This window comes from Balaenoptera borealis (assembly GCF_965194805.1).
Source record: "Balaenoptera borealis genome assembly, chromosome: X".
Classification (NCBI taxonomy): domain Eukaryota; kingdom Metazoa; phylum Chordata; class Mammalia; order Artiodactyla; family Balaenopteridae; genus Balaenoptera; species Balaenoptera borealis.
The window spans coordinates 114,536,259-114,550,163 of record NC_138881.1 but is presented as its reverse complement, the minus strand read 5'-3'; the positions used below and the strand labels follow the sequence as shown (position 1 = coordinate 114,550,163).

The window sequence follows — 13,905 nt, the reverse complement described above, 5'->3', positions numbered from 1 at the left end:
AGCCTGGCTCCTTCCCACAGCTGCAGCCTCATCTTGCACTGCCCTTGCGCGGATTCTCTCCTCTCCAGCCCCAATGCCGTGCCTTCAGTTCCTGGGTCTAGTTGTGTTCTGTCCTGCCACAGAGCCTTCAAACACACTACCCCTCTGTCACCTGCTCAGCTCCTACTCATCCTGCTCTCACCATAACATGACTCCCTCAGGAAGGCATTGCTGATTTTCCTAACCAAGTCAAGCACTTCATTCTCAGCTCCCAGGGCACCAAGTATCTCTCCTTTCTAGGACTTGACATATTTATTTGTGTGACTTAATAATGTTACTCTCTCAATCACCGTAATGTCAGCTCTGTAAGGATGGGCCTTTGTCTGCCCTGTTCACTGCTATATCCTCAGCATTTGGCACATAGTAGGTACTGAATATGTATTTTCAAAATAAAAGTTGAATGGAAGTCATTTCTCTTCTTTAAGCTTCAATTTCCTCCTCCATCTAAGAATAGATAATGTTCTACTTTCTCTTCCACTTCTGACTAGTTTGTGATTCCAGGTTGGACACCATTCCCACTTTTCACCTCCAACTCCTGAGGTCAGCAACCTTTCTGGATCACTGCATTTTATCTGCTGAGCTTCCTGAAATTAACGGCACTTCGGTCCACTTTTCTAGTTCCTGAAACTATACATTAAATCTCAGAAGAGATGACAGAGAGTGTAAAAATGTTTCTCTTTTGAAATCAAAAGAAAATCCAGAGAAGTTTTTAAAAATTACAAATTAATTAAAATATATGAGTCATTTGTTCATTTGGTTGTTTATTTAAACCTGATGGTGCCCTAGGGGCTGCCCACGCCTTTCCTGAGGTGAAAAGCCACTTGTGAATGCAGTCTCATGCTCTGAGGGCTTTAGCCCAGTGGATACTCAGTAATTACACTTATCAATCTGTTCTGGAGGGCATCACTGAGAACAGAGCCTCAAATGAAAACAGAAATGCAACTTTTGGTCATAAATTCCTATAATGTCATGCCTGAAAGTACCTAAGAGATAATCCGCTTGAACCACCTCACTTTACAGATAGGGAAACTGAAGACTAGAGAAGGCGAGCAACCGGCCCAAAGCCACAAAGCTGGTCGGTTTATCTATCAAACAGATTTCAGTGCAGAGCTGGGACCAAAAAAACCCCAAGATCCTTGACCCCCAATTTCTTTGCTCAATGTCATTTCTTGTTTCTTTCTCTCCCTCTCTCTCTCTTTCTCCCCCCCCTTCCTCTCTCACCCATTATGAAAAATCTGCTCATTTTCTTCTGAATCTCTTCCCACCTCTCAATAAGTATTTCATTATATGCCTTGCCTTTAAGAACGTTTTAAACAAATGAATGCTAAAGAGAAATAAATATCTCAAGACTAAATCTCTGACTATTGGGATTAGGAAATTGTTAAGTACAATGAACCCTTGACATTCAGGAAGGACATCCAGAAAACTTCATCTCTAACCCCCCTCCAATTCACAAATCCCACAATTATATAATTGGCATACATTTCCTCCATAAAACTTCTATTTTTCTCCTAAGGACCATCACATTCTTACTAAGCCAATTGCTCTATCACATCAGCCTTGAAATGTGTGCAATTCAAATTTATGCCTCAGCAAAATTACAAATTACTACATGTCATGGGCCTTTAAGACCCACTCATAAATAGTTGAAGCTATGGATGTTATATCAAAAAATGCTCAGGGTCTACGTGACAGCCTCACCAAACCTGAATACGTATTTGAGTCACAGGTCCCAATTCAAGGGAAAGACCACATTATGCCAACATGAAATCTGGAAAACTACTGGCTCACGACTTACACGTGAAAGCAGAGAATATGTTGAGTGGGCCTAGAAATGGAAGAGAAAGGAAAATCAGATCCGTCCTGATCATGGAAGAGCTTTCCAGCTCCCTCTTGTCTGGGTATTAGAGTCTATTTTGACTGCAGCTATGAATGGGGCATTTGTGCCCAGCCCTGTGCTATGCTATGCTGTGGGAATTTACAAAGAACTGTAAAACTAGGTTTCTGCTCTTGAGGGGCTTAAAGTGAAGCTGGGGAGTCCAGGCGAGTTCACTGGAAATTGGGAAATTGCAATGCAAGGGAAGAGACATTATTTAACAGCATTTAGTAGAAAAGTAAAGCATTTGAGCAAGGGAAGATGAGGGGGCTGAGGTAGACTTGGATGGGTCTTTGGAGGACCCCAAAGACAGACTAGGGTTTGGCTGCAGGTACTCTAACCATCAAGGGGAAACTCAAGGGGTACTTTGCTTATCTCAGATTTTATTTTCTGACCTCTTTGGAAGGGAAAAGAATCCCCAGTGTCACACAGCACAGGAGTTTCTACATAGTGGAGGCTCGATAAACCCCTATTTGGGGAAAACGTCATTGATGTACAACCTACATACAGAAATATGCACAAATCGCAAGTGTTTAGTTTGATGAATTTTCAAAAATTGAATATGTTCTCGTAACCAGCACTCAGATCAAGAAATACAACCTGACCTGCACTCCAGAAGCCCCTCCAGTTCCCCCTCCCAGTCACTGCCCCCCAAGATTAAAGAGTAATTTTGCCTGGTTTCGAACTTCATATAAATGGAATCTTGCAGCATGATAGTATTTTCTCCTTTGTGTCAGGCTTCTTCCACTCACATTGTGTTTGCAAGATCGGTCCTGTTATTGCATGTAACTGTGCATATAGACCTTTCTGGAAGCAATTAGACATTTTCATGATGGTTGCACATAGTTATGTGTCAGGAACACAGGAAATCATCCACTCACTGCTTCTGGGAACAATCAAATGGAAAGGATATTCAACAGGGAAGGAAGGAAGGAAGGGAAGGGAGAAAGGAAGGAAGGAAGGAAAGAAGCAAGAGAATGAAGAAATAGACTGGGCCTCTACAGCCAGGTCCTTGAGGGAAATCGGCTCCCAGCAATTAGGTGAAAGGTGAAAGGGATAAGAGGTCTGAGTGGCAGACCTGATTGACATTAACATAAACCATTAGGTTAACCCAGAGACAAATAGGAGTGGCACTTGAAATTTACATAAACGCTATGCCCAGCGGCAATCAAGGTTCTGTAGGAAGAAAAGAACTAAGGAAAATAACTTGTAACCCGAACTGAGGAGAAACAATGGTTGGCCCTAAATTGTGTTTATCTGGCAGGAAAGAAGGGAGATTTGGGGAAAGATTTTTGTCTAAGTTGGTACTGAGGTAACCAATGGATGCTGGGACTTAATGCCACCTCTTTTTGGAGGGAAGGCTAAATGTATATGCTCTGACGGTATCCCTGCAAATCATTCCCCCCTCTCACGCTCCCCAGCCTTTCTGAGCCTTCCTACGGTGCACCAAGCCCTGGGCTAGGCGTACGGTGGTAAACAGACCCAGGCTCTGTCTTTATGGAGCTCACAGCCACTACTTAACACTGCGCGACAGCAATCTGGCACATCCATGAACCACACAGCATCCCTCTGGAAGGTTTCTTCACCGAAGTGAAAGATTGCCCCAGTCACCCTTAGCAGCCCTCTCCACTCCACTCCTACACAGGGAATCTAGTCTGCGGTGGGAGTTATACATTATTCAGACCATTCTGTGCTACCCATCCTGTGCCTCAGGAGAAAGGGAACAATTCCCAGGACCTGTAAGAGGCCTGAGAGGAAGGAGACACATGCCAGTTCCTGCTTCTGGATAGCTTGTAGATGGGAAATCACAATTCCAGAGAGAGTTCCTCCAGGGTGACTTTGAGTATCTTCTTCCCTGCCCCTTTGCCCCAGCACATACCCAAATCCTGGGGCCATGGATTCCTAGTCTCTCCTCTGTCTCCCTCTGCCTGGACATAATGATATGATAAGGAGCCATGGCTCCTTGCTTGAGGAAAACTAAAGCAAGTTGTTTGGGACTTATCTGAAATAGGTCTCTGTTTGAGTTCTCAGGAACTGTGTGTAGGCTAGGACAATTTCTGAAGGCAATTGGAACTGGTGGCCAATACCAAGACAATAGAAACTGCCATTTTTTGGTGTCAAGTACCTTGCATAAGAGCAAAATTACGGAATATTTATTATGGGCCAGACTCTGTCTAAAGGCTTGACATATATTAACTCACTTAATCCTCACAGCAGTCCTATGAAGTAGGTGCTATTATTACCACCATTTTACAGATGAGGCCACATGAGTTTAAGCAAATTGCCTTAGGTCACACAACTGGTAAATCAGGGAAGCTGGGATTCTGGTGCTGTAGTTTGGGCTCTAAGCAGTACCCCCATGATCTCTCTTTTGTGCAATGTCTCATTTAATTCTCTCACTAGTTCTATGAAGTAGGAGTTATCCCATTTTATAGAAGAGGACACTGTGGGTCAGAGAAACTTGTTTACATTCTCACAGTTAGCAAGTGACAGAGCAGGATTTGAAGTTAATTTGTTTCTCTGTAAAATCTCATCTTGAATCTGGTAGAGTAAGGTACAGGGATTTGCTTGGTCTGACCTGGACAAGGCTTCTAGCCTCAAGTTTTCACCATTGTGTCCTCTCTTCACTCAACCAAGGGAACTGAGGTCAAAGTCTTCCAAGACAAAGATGAGAAATCCAAACTGTGAACCGATTTCCTGAGACGTGGGGGGAAGGGGACCCAATATTTTTATATTATCAGAAGAAGAATATGGCACAGTGGTTAAAAGCACACGAATGAGAGTGCAACTAGCCTGGTCTTGAATCTCCATTTCTATCACTTACCAGCCGTATAACCTTTGGGAAAGTCATCTAACCTCTCTGAGCCTCGGTTTTCTCCTCTGTAAAATGAAAATTATAGTTCCTACAACATACAGGTTTGGGCGGTTATTAAGTAAGAACTCATGAAAGCCATTCATTGCAGTACCTGGCTTAGGAAAATGCCTAATAAATGGCTGCTTACATTACTTTTAGTTCTCCTTCTTGCCACATCTCTTGTTTCCCCCCAACCCTAGGCACAAGGTACACCCAGTGTCTAATCTACAGTGTGAGGCCCAGAGGTGCCAGTGTGCATTTGAAAGGACATGTAGGTAGAGAAGTCATCAAGACGAGGACAAGGAGGCAGAACGCCCAGACAGAGCAAAGCCACTTCCAATTGCAACATGACTTTTCCAAATCTAAAATCATGTTCACATAGACTGGCTGGCAAATGAAGACTTTTCTAAAACTCTAAACCAACTTTTATTTTTGTAAATGAAAAGATGCTGACGTGTTTTGGAGCTCCTGAGAGCAAAATGTTTCCCTGGTCTTCAAGGGTGCTTAGCAAAATGATAAATGATTACATATACAGCCGGCCGAAGACTGCCCTTTAGGTTTGCAAGATAATCTCTTCCCAGAAACAATTTATGTTGAGTGTTTGATAGCTTCGTGGGTACAGAAGCAATACCACCTGCTTGCTGCCTTAAAGATAGCGAGTTTAAAGTGAGCGAGAGGGGTCTAGGCAGGCCAGGGGTTGCTGTAGCTGACCATCCCGTGGGTTCCAGTAGCTATATACTGGAGCGATTTAGGCTTGTTTTGCAGCAATCAAGGGTGGTTTTGTGCAGTCCTGCTCATCTCTTGCCATTTCTCTGGGGATGAGGATAGAGCTATGGACTGACTGTACTTCTAAAAGCCTCGTGTCTTTTTATAACACCAGCCAGAGAAGCCACTTCCTTTTCTCCCTGACTTTTTGTACCAGAGTTCCAAATACCACTCAGAACTGAGCTAGGAATCAAACATTATTACTGATAATAATAATCTGAAAATGCTATTTACTGTGCTGGGCATTGGGCAAAGCACTTTACCTGCATTAGCCTATTTAATGTTCACAACAACCCTATGGGTTTGGTCCCTGTGATGACCCTTCACTTTATAGATGAGGCCTAGAAAGGCTAAGTAACTTCTGAAGTTCGCACTAATTGGAAATGGCAGAGCTAAGGCCGGAACCCAATTTATTTTGACCCGAGATAGAGTGATACTTCCTTTGGAAAGAAAAAGAACTTTCTGGACTCTTGGGATTGCTGCCATTTTGGAAGTTAGTCAACTTGTACGTGTGTACCATAGCACTGAGTCGCCGTTCTCAGCATCTCTCAGCAACTCCTACTGGAAACAGAATTTGGAGAGGGAACCTCCAAACCCAAATGTGATGGAGAATAAAAATGGAATGGTTTTATAATACTTTTAAGAAACAAAACAACATTTATACATGCCATGTTTCTGTTGTCTCAATATTAAATTTTAAAAAGATCTTATGGAAATAAAACAAATTAAAGTATAAGACCAGAAAGCACATACATAATGATTATAGAAACACAGAAGTGTTTCCATGGAAGAGAAAATTTAAATGAATTTCAATGAAGTGAAAAAAACAGAACACTGAATGCTTTTATTGGAAACGAGCTACACTTGAAGAATTACTTTGCAAGCCCCTGAATTTCAAGTTCTAATAGCTGTCAGATAGCATTGTCATATTGTGGAGGAAAATGTGCTCACTTTCTGCAGATGGGCCTATTTCTGGCACTTACTAGCTGAAAAATCACTTGTAAAGAATTAGGTAAAGGATAATATGAAAGGTCTCGGGATTCAGGAAGTACTTTCTCCTGGATTTCATTAAACCTAATGAGTCAGATCAGTTTGGAGCCTTCAAATTTTGTGTGTAGTATTTTTTAAAGGAATATCTATTGGATAACTAATAAAAGAAAAAAACACACAATTTTCTGTCTCCTGTACTCCTCCAAAAAATCTCTTAAAAAAATAGAATCAAATCCTTTTCAAAAGCATGCCTTCGGTGGCCATTTTACATGTCACCAAATGCTTGGCTTGAGCTCACCTGAAAATCCTACTGTGCAGCCATACTGAGGGTCTCCTGTCTTAAAACGCAAGCCTGACAAGGAAATCATCATGGCCTTTACATCCCAAGTCAGTCTGAAAATGTCACGGCTTACATGAGAACTCAAGCTGACTTAGTGCCAACTACATGCAAGATGCACTATACTATGTGCTGGGAAGGGCACAAAGATGACTAATGCCCAGTCGTTGCCCTCAGGGAGATTTGTCATCTAGTGAAGACAAATGGAATCCACAAACCGGGAACCAGATGCCTTGGACAAGTCTCTCTGGGCTGCCATTTTGTATCCAAAACATGACACCAGTTAATATTCTCTAATTCTGTGAATGTGAATACCCCAGGAATAATACAGATCATAACTGCTGGAAAAGTTCAGAGGGGAAAGGCTACTGTACATAAAGACATTCTACAACCCCTACCTCTCCACCCCCAAAACACAGACATGGCATTGTGCTGACTGGCATCTTTAAATTATTAAATTATTTCTGAGGGAAAAGCTTGGAAAATTGAAACCGGCACTTTTCAGGCCATGGTCACAAGGAAGCAGGCACCTCATGTGACCGGCCCATACTCTGAGTAACGGGCCCAGGTTGGAGGAGTCAGTCCATAGAGGTTGTGTCTACACAACCGGAAACATCTACACAAGTCCAGAGCATCATCTCAATGATACATTTTATCCATAGAGTTGTCTGGGATCTTGCAGATGTAGCCTCCAGATCAGATGAGCAAAATGCACGTTTTTGAGTTTCCGTTCAGTTAGGAGTAGGATTTGCAATTCTCAAGTCTAATGGACTTGATTCCCTTCTCAAAACCCGATTATAGAACTTCTCTACAGGTCAGTATGGTGAAAACTCTAGTGATAGGACAACTATCACGCCCTCCCCACCCTAGCAATTTCCTGAGAGCACATTGTGTGCTGGTCATCGTGCTAGGATCTGGGGAGGCTCCAAGAGGAATGACACTCCATACTTGGCCTTAAAGATATCTCTACCTGGTGGGGAAGACAGAGATCTAAAGCAAAGGTTGCCAATTTTTTTTTTCAGTTTAAAATGCACCCTCACACTCAAGAAAGGTTGCTAATCAATGGTTTATTGTGGGGCATTTAGAGCTCAAATATTCACAAGACCTAGACAAGTAACCAGCCGGGCCTGGCAGAGGCTGGCAAAGTGGAGAAGGTCTGCGCTGTGGGGCAGCAGAGCCACAGCTCAGTCCTAGTGAGGGCTTGTCTTGGAGAAATGGTCTAGGGTTGCCAAATCTTTTGCTTCTCCTCCCCCAAATCCAGAAATCCTGATTTTTAATAAAGTGAAATCTCTCTCAATTTTTTAATGTTAGCAACTAATTTAAAAACATGTATTTAACACCATGCAAGGGCCAAATGTGCAAGGGCAGTGAGCCCACTGCAGAAGTCTGCAGGCTGCCAATGTATCATGCTCGCTTTAACAAAGTCACACTGACTGGGGTTTCGCTGCTAACTAGCCACCTGATTTCGTGAAAGTCTCGTGACTTCTTCTCTGGGCCTCAGTTTTCTCACCTGGAAAATGGGGTTAAATATCTATTTTCTCAGAGTGTGATAAGGAATCTAATGAAATTAAAAATGTGAAAATGATTAAGAAAAGTGGTTTTAAACTACAAAGGGTGGGACTCCTGAGATACTCCAGCTTTGGCTGCTTTGCCTAACCAGCTCATTCTAATTCAGAACAGTCCCAATGGCTTCAAACAGATCCTCAATGTCTCTTCACGTTTTTGCAAGTTGAGGTGGAGCATTTCTATATAGGTGAACTTATTGCAAATGCACCCAATTCCACATGACATAAACACCGGGTTAATGGGTTTTGAATAAATAATAAAACTACATTCATGTGCATCTGATTTGGCAATTATTTAGAATCATATTAGACCCTGTCTGATGCAGAGGGCATAATTGGCCTTTCTCAGAACTACAGATTAGCACCTTTGTTCTCACTATTCAAACTGAGAGAATTCAATTTTATAAATAGAGAGATTGGTATTGTCTCCACATCAGTTCGGGGAAATGTTTTAAATTGTGAAGTTTGGAACACCTCTTTAATTTCATTCTGGTCATCCCACTCCTAATCACATCACTCAGCCAACACCGAGACATAACACTGCAATTTCTAATAAACAGCTGCATTAAGGCCAGTTAAGCTGGAAAGTCCATTGTGAATTTAGAGACTGTAGCTCTGCCGAATGACAAGTCAAATCAGTCCTCAAGTTTACCTCAGCTATTCCGCTTGTCTCTTTTAGAGAAACAACATGTAGCTCCATTTGTTTTCTTTGGGATCAAATTTTGTTCTGAGGTTTTAGTTTACTGCCTCAAACATCAAAACCCAACTTGTAGAAGGTGCTGCAAGAAGCTGGGCAGGATGCACATTTTTCAGTCTCTGAAATTAGCTCTTTTTGGTAAGATTCTTATGTGGAATGTCTGGTTTTAGAATAAGGTAGAACTTCATTTGAAAGGAAAATTTTGCCTTTTGATTACTTGCCTTGAACACTCTTTTCCCCTTAATTCCATCAGGTTTTCTATACTGCTTTCCTGTCTTTATAATCAGAGGCCAAAATGTCCCTTTCACTCCACATACAGGAATCGAGCTGGATTATGGAAAAAAACCCAAAACTTGTGACTGAAAACTCCCACAGATTGTGCCTGTGTAGGCAATCGATCTGTAAAAAGCAACTACCTATCTAACGTGAGACCGCTCTTTACAGAGTTTTCAACAAACACATCATGCCAGGGAACAGATCAGGGACCCTTTCAGCTGTGATTTTGATTCTTTTTTTTTAATCCGGAGATAGCTTCCCTGAAGGAGAATAGCTCCTTTGGAGACCTTTCTGTGTTTCAGGTTCTTTCATAAGCTCTACTTGGCCACTAATTTGCTTCCATGGAGAGGTGACTTGAAAACACCACAAAAATAAGCCATTGAGCATGTGGACGGACAAATTTTTAAGCATTAATAAAGTGACTTTTTGGAAAAAAATTAAGGCAAGAAAAATTCTTTATGGCTTACTGATGTGAAATCTTGTCATAAGAAATGCTAGGCAAAAGAACTAAAAAGCATAGATGAAAAACGGACCTACTTCTTATTATTTTGCCTGTTCTGACTTTATACAAATACCACCATATGCGTATTTCTCCAAAATGGAACAGTACTGAAACCCAACACAAGATCTCCTAAAGCACAGACTGAGGCCGCAACAAAACACTGGTCATCAGCGTCATGATTAATTGCATTTTTAGATCTTGGCTAGTCTGGTTTTCTGTTATTCCAAAAATGTGTAACAACTGATTTAGCCAGTCATATCGACCCCTTGTCAAAGTGGCAGGACCTCCTGAAGAGCACACAGAGAAATAAAATGTTTATATGAATATCTATCTATATATCTATACAATATTTTATATATAAGCAAGTTACAGAGCATTACCCTGAAAACAGGATTTTTCTTTTTCAGTACCACTAAGGACTATGAATTCCTTAAAGCAGACGTAAAATAATGCAATTATTATTAACTAAACAACTACTATTTTTAAAAATACAACTTTGAAAATACCCAGTTAGAGGGAGCAGTGTTTGTTGATCACATTTTAAATATTTCACGATCAAGCCAAACATCCTCTATAGTACATGTGGGGAGAACCCCGAAAAACAGAAATCGACAGTAACTTTCTTTCCCTGCCTTTAAGTGGACATTTCTGTACATGCTAATCACTATACTGTTGATAATAAAAAGACATGAAATTCAATAATCCTATTCTGTTTTATGTCAAATAAACAAGAGTCATAAAAACTTCTCAGTATTGCCATATTTTTTGGTGTCTATAACTTTTTTTTAGTACTGCCATATTTTAAAATAAATTTACAGCTATCAACCAGCACCACACATAACAATTTATTGTACCTGAATATTTACTTCAGTTGAATAAAGTCCATATGTTTCAAATAAACCTGAAAGACATTTGTTTTTTTAATCTAATTCTCCCAGTTAAACAATACACTAATTAGTCACATATTTCATAAAAGTTACAGGGATGTAATAGCAGCTTGTAAATTGCCTTGCATTGCATAATATGTGATTCCATATATCATCACAAAGCATAAAATAATGAGCAAGACCAAAGGCTGGGTAAAAATTAAACTATAAAACATGATGTCAACTAAATTTATCATCTTATCTTTTTTTAAGAAGCTATGACTGGACATCTAAGAATAAAAGGAGAAATTGTCTGTGAAAAGACAACCCACTTTGTTTAGATTGCAGCCATCTTTAGAAACGGTAGAGATATACAGAGAAAACAGGATCATGCAGCCACTGATTTCCATTTTTAAGAGGAATTATTAGCTAACCAACCAGTTCAGGTTTGATTACATATAAAAGGTCTCTATTTCACGTGGGGGAGGGAAAAGGATACGGGATCAGGGTGATGGGGAAGACAACATAAATAGCACTTTATCACGAACAAAATTAGAAATCGAACTGGTTTTTACTCCTCATAGGTGACATTAAAGCAGAAGAGGTATCTAGTTGCATTGTATATATTTACAACCTCATTAAGGATATTTCATCTCTCTCTATTTTCCTCCACTAAATTCTTTTCGCTGGAATCACAAAAATAACCCCGGATTAACCAAAATGTACAGTTTGAAAATCTTTCCAGAAAATGCTTTCTATTCTCTTTACTTATTCCTTCTGGATTCTGGGAGCAATGGTACTCAATCTCTAAATTAGCTACTATTTGACATAACCCCCAGGTCCCTGCTTTCTGCATCCTTCTCTCAGAAAAGCCAATACAGAATGCTGAATATTTTCCACCTAGACACAGATACATAAAAACAGATACTCTTAGATTTACTAAGTGTCTTAGACAACAAAGAAGCGGCAAACTTCTATTTTAAAGATAATATAGCAAACTTTCAATGAAAAATACCATGAGTATTAATATCGATAGAATTCTAAGGAGACATATATGCGATTTTTCTTTGTATTAGTTTTCATCAAGTAAAATATGTTCCTTTATGCCATCAAACTCCAAAGAAATCACCCCAAACCAATAGAAAATTCCACTGAGATATCAAAACGTTCTTACCAAAATTCTTGAAACCACCCAACCGACTTTTTAGAATAACAAGTTTTAAAACTCGTGTACATATTAATTATACTAAAAACCTCTCCAAACTTCACTTAATTTCATTTATAGTCTCCGAAAACATGATAACTTCTTTAATACCTTGGTGCCCCCTTTTGGTGTAGCTAGATCAAGGCATTTTTTTTTTCAATTAAAAAAAAATCATATACACTCTGTGTATTCATTCACAAGACAGTAGTGTTTAACTTGGGAAATGTCGATTCACACTGCAGATGGCTCATGGTTATTAGAGCTTTTGTTCTGCCTTTACTCTTACCAGTTAATTGATCTAAAACATGTGCAAACAAACAAAGCTAACTCTTTGAGTGGGAAAGGAAAAGCGTCCTTTCCCTTAGACAATCGGCATAGCACCGCTCGGATTCCTCGAGTTCTTGTCCCAGTCTTCATGGTAAATAAGTGACCCGTTACCTTTGCTACAGGACATTCAATGGCTTGCTGACGGCTGCATTCAGAAGATATTTTTTGTCTTCAATACATTTATGCTGTATGTCTGTCTATCATCCTGGGGAAAGAAAGGCTGGTGAGGCATGTATAGGTCCCAGCGTCTATTGACAAACAGCAAAAGCCCAAGCATGGAGACACAGTCTGGTAAACAAGCTTGTCAAAGGGGGAAATGAAAGTCAGCACTTTAAAGAGTTTGACCAGAATTTAAGAAAAGGAAGAAAATTAAATAACCTTACGACTTTTCATATGTTAGAGCTGGTAATTATGCCTCAGAAATAAGTTCTTTCCACGTTCAACAGCACTGTGTGATAGAAGACGAGCTGATTTCCAGCAGGGATATTGAATCCTTCCATCTGAAGGACCAATCAAGTGTGAAGTACAGTATAGTTTTAGATTCAATTGAAAGGAAAAAGCTTGACTACTAGTTCATAGCATGACAACTTTCATGGATTAGTTCAGACCCTATTCTCCTCCCTGAAAGGGTAGCACAGCATGAAGACAGTTTTCAATGCACGAAACTTTAATAGCTGAATGGGGGAGCCAAAGCTTCCCTTTGGTCTCTATAGGAACAGTAGAGCCAAAATTTGAGGCAAAATTAAGGTCTTTGGTCTTAGGTGCCGTATCTCCCCTCAGAGGTTCCTTTTCACAAACAGACTTTGGCCCTTATCAAATGTATACTCTCGTGGGGCTACTGTAGAAAGGGAAGAGGCAAAACCTACTTCATTAGTTTCCCCTCTGAACTCCACACGGGCGGCCATTTCAATGAAACACCGGCGAGCCGGCCGGGGCGTGTGGCTCCCGGTGTCAAAGGCAGGTGGCATCATCTGTAAGGAAAGGCTACGCTTTGCCGTGGCGGTGGCGGTGGCGCAGGCGGCCGCTGACGGAAAGCACTTCCCGTTCATCCCCGCGACCACTGCCCCGCGCCCCGCCCGCGGCGCGCAGGCTGCAGCAGGCCCCGCCCCTCGCTCCTCGCCCGCTGCCTCCCACTCACCTCGGCCCCGGCCATCTTCCCGCCGCGGCCTCCACGGCTGCCCCTGAGGCGCTCGCCCTCCCCCGCCCCACGCCCTCACGGCACACGGGCAGAAGAAAGAGGGGCTTCAGCGACACTGAAGGGCTGTTAAAGGTGGCACAGGCGAGACGCTTTATTAAGAATCTACCGTGCCTGAATGTCCTTTGTCAGAATTTCCAGGCATAGGCGCCAAGACCCTAAAACTGGAGGATTTTCTTCTAACAATACGGTTTTCCTTCCCGCTCACGTCGGCGGTGTCTGAACCTACCTGAAACATTAGTTTGGTTCTTTTCTCTCTTCCTCGTTACAACTTCAGGTTCAGGACTCCTTTACGGATAAGAAAATGCAGGCTCCTCATGTGCCTGAGAAAGGGGTTCCAAACATGTGCCGAAGAAGATCGAGGATTCGTTTCCCTGGAAGCTTATAACCACCATAGCAGGATGGGGACTGG

At 41.4% G+C, this 13,905-nt stretch overlaps 1 long non-coding RNA gene across 3 annotated transcripts in view; it reads right to left on the bottom strand.

Moving 5' to 3' along the window:
* The window catches only part of LOC309621057, a 104,074-nt gene extending 90,613 nt beyond the window's left edge, over positions 1 to 13,461 (bottom strand). For 2 of the 3 annotated variants that reach the window (XR_014239746.1, XR_014239747.1), the window contains exons 1-2: positions 13,165 to 13,461; positions 12,410 to 12,503 (exon numbers count right to left, since the gene is read on the bottom strand). This is a non-coding gene — a long non-coding RNA (uncharacterized lncRNA). Of the gene's footprint in view, positions 1 to 10,724; positions 12,504 to 13,164 lie in introns of those variants that run through there. The other variant, XR_014239748.1, reaches the window with a different exon arrangement.
* Between the last annotated feature and the right edge of the window lie 444 nt (positions 13,462 to 13,905).